We start from the raw sequence: 3,755 nt of genomic DNA, 5'->3' as shown, positions 1-3,755 counted from the left end.
GGACTGAAAAGTACACTTCTGAAAAGGTGTACTCATTGTTTGTCAGGGAAGCAGAGCAGAGTTTCCTTCAAGAATTCCCCTCATTCGAAAAAGTCAGAGATACTGGATTTAGTACATTCGGATGTGTGTGGCCCTATGAAGACGAGAACACTTGGTGGCTCCAGATACTTTGTGACCTTCATAGATGATCATTCAAGGAAGTTGTGGGTATATATCTTGAAGTCAAAAGACCAAGTGTTGGCTGAGTTCAAGAAATTTCAAGCCCTAGTTGAAAGACAGACTGGGAAGAAACTGAGGTGTATCCGGACTGACAACGGTGGAGAGTATTCTGGTCCATTTGATGAGTATTGCAGACAGCAAGGTATTTGACATCAAAAGACTCCTCCAAAAACTCCTCAATTGAATGGCATAGCAGAAAGGACGAACAGAACACTGCTTGAGAGAGTGAGATGTTTGCTTTCACAAGCCCGGTTGCCAAAATCCTTTTGGGGGGAGGCATTGAGCACTGTAGTTCATGTGTTGAATCTTACACCCTGTGTTCCTCTACAATTGGATCGATGGATGGATGTGAAAACTGCCTTCCTTCATGGTGATTTGGAGGAAGAAATTTATATAAAGCAACTAGAGGGTTTCAGAGTGAAAGGGAAAGAGGATTATGTGTGCAAACTGAAGAAAAGCCTATATGGTTTGAAACAAGCATTGAGACAGTGGTATAAGAAGTTTGAGTCTGTTATGGGGGAGCAAGGCTACAAGAAGACAACTTCAGATCACTGTGTATTTGTTCATAAATTCTCTGATGATGATTTTATTTTTTTACTGCTTTATGTGAATGACATGCTAATTTTTGGCAGGAATGCTTCAAGGATTGACCAGTTGAAGAAGCAATTGAATAAGTCATTTGCTATGAAAGACTTGGGGCCAGCAAAGAAATTCTTGGCATAAGAATCAGTCGTGACAGGAGTGCCAAGAAATTGTATTTGTCATAGGAGGAGTACATTGAGAAAGTGCTTCAGAGGTTCAATATGGACAAAGCTAAAGTAGTTAGCTCTCCTTTTGCTACCCATTTCAAACTAAGTACAAAGGAATGTCCTTCTAAAGATAAGGAAAAGGAAGACATGGAAAGAGTTCCTTACGCCTCAGCAGTAGGAAGTTTGATGTATGCAATAGTTTGCACAAGACCAGATATAGCCTATGCAGTTGGTGTAGTTAGCCGATTCTTGTCAAATCCATGAAGAGAGCATTGGAATGCAGTGAAGTGGATCATGAGGTATCTTCGAGGCACTTCCAATTTGAGACTTGGTTTGGGAAATAGACAACCATTGTTAGTTCGCTACACAGATGCAGATATAGCTGGGGATGTGGACACTCGTAAGTCTACTTCGGGCTATTTGATAACTTTTGCAAGTGGGGCTATAGCTTGGCAATCGAGACTTCAGAAGTGCATTGCTCTTTCTACGACAGAGGCAGATTTCATTGCAGCAACGGAAGCAACTAAAGAGTTGTTATAGGCAAAGAAGTTCTTGAGAGAACTTGGTTTCGAGCAGCAGAGGTATGTGTTGTTTTGTGATAGACAGAGTGCTATTCATCTTGCTAAGAATTCCAGTTTTCATGCAAGATCAAAGCACATTGATGTACGATACCATTAGATCAGAGATGCGTTGAACGATAAGTTATTGGAACTTGAGAAGGTTCACACTGATTATAATGGTTCTGATATGTTGACAAAGAAACTACCAAGGGAGAAGCTTGAAGTTTGTTGTTCGATCGCCGGGATGACGATTCCCTCCACATAGTCGAAAAGGGGGAGATTTATTGGGTTATTTCCTTCCATGTGGAGGAAAGCCCAAGTGGGCCTTATTAAAAGACCAAAGCCCAGCCCTTTTAGTGTGGAAAACCTAAAGGAAGTTGTAAAAAGAGAGGGGAGAAGAGAGGAGCCGTCACTTCTCAAAAGAAAGAGAGAAAAACATGGTTTTTTCTCATGTTGCCCAGATTTCATCAAGAGTCCGATCCTACTTCGTATGTGGTCCGATTGAGTTGAAATTTGGAGGAGATGTTCACGACTCAAGGAGCTACAATCTGAACGGTGGAGATCGGATTTGGAGCTCGAGAATTGGGGTTTTTTTCCTGTGAACAGTAACCGCGAATTTGGTATATTCTCTCAAATTCTCTTTGTATTTGCCAAAATTGTAAATATCTTGATGAGAGATTTTTGTATCCTCTAATTACAATTAGAGAAAACTTTGTGTACTCATTATTTGATTGATAGTGGAGATTTTAACTAGATTAGGTCCCGTGATTTTTCTTTCTCACACCGGGGAGGTTTTCCACGTAAAAAACTGTTTGTGTTATTGTGGTTTGGTGTGATTGATTATTTATCTTATTATTTCCAGCACGTATAAAAGTAGAGATACACTATATTTGCTTACATATAGGGAGAAGAATTATTCCGGCTCTCGTCAAGTTTCTTATCTGAAAAATCATTATAAATAAATGATATCATTGAATTATAAATGAATTGAATTAAATAGAATTTGTAAAAGATTAAATAAAAAAAATTCGAACGAACCAATGAGAAGACCTAACTTTTTTCTCCACCTAATTGTTCTTTTCTCCCGTTTGAGGCTATGGGCAATTGCCAATTGGAGTGTGGATATGGGGTTGGGTCATGGGTGAGGTAATGACTGGAGGTACACCTGCCACGTGTAGGGCTAGCTGGATTTGGACTTACGCTAGATTCCTGAGGAACAGGGTGGGCCCACTGGGCTTATGTTTGTGGAGATTTTGCCCCAAAAAGTGGGGTATTTGATGAGATGAGGCCCAACGAGAGGGCAAAAGGTGAAAGGGACCTATGCTGCTTCACCTGCCATCTCCCACGCGCCCACCAGCGCCAGCTAAATAAATAAAAGGATAGAGTCCGCAATCCGCATGACGATATCCTTTTGGGCTAATGGGCCGTGGGCTCTCCGATACGTACAAACTCCAAGGCCCAAAAGAGAGGCTGCTAATTACGTACAGGGACAGTGAAATTACAAGCGAGCCGTGACAAATGCCGCACCGCAGACTCAGAGACAGCCATAGAGACATTTCATTCTTTTCCGTAATGAAGAATATTTTCTTTTCCCGCTGGGTGGGCTGGGGACCGGCGATTGATGTCACTTGTGTCGCCCCCAATGACGGCCAGACCGGGCCGGGCCGCCCTCCCATTTATGTCCTCCGTTGGGGCCAAAAAAACTCTGCATATTTACTTAATACTCCTTGTTATTTGTCAATTTGGTGCCTCCTCTTTTCACCATTTTATTGAGAGGCTGAGGGTGTATAAGAAATTGACGGTTGATGTCGGCATGGCGTGTTGGAAAGGCATCAGCACGTAAGAAGGAGTATCGAAAGTTTAATTCCAGATAGATACACTCACGGAGCCAGCGGTACTTATGGATAGTGAGAATTTACTTAGTGAGCCAACGAAATCGTAGATGATGAGAGTTTTCTATAAGTCAGCGATGGCCGTAGATGGTAATGGAGATGTGTCCCGGGGGTCGGGTTTGCCGAATATCCAATTAATGCACGGAAACCGTGTCCGTATTCTGAACTTTACCTAATCGGCAAGACCTAGAGGGAGGAAGCGACTCCGTAAGTTTGGTGCTGCACTAGGGGGTCCGAAGAGTTTGTTGGTGGCTGGAATTCCTATGTAATAAAAATAATAATAAAAAATTGATGATTAATTTCATGTAGGCTAGGTTAGGTTAGGTTAGAGCCTG

Source organism: Malania oleifera, chromosome 12 (genome assembly GCF_029873635.1).
Source record: "Malania oleifera isolate guangnan ecotype guangnan chromosome 12, ASM2987363v1, whole genome shotgun sequence".
NCBI lineage: Eukaryota > Viridiplantae > Streptophyta > Magnoliopsida > Santalales > Ximeniaceae > Malania > Malania oleifera.
The sequence above is the reverse complement of the archived record's forward strand: the minus strand, read 5'-3'. Positions refer to the sequence as shown.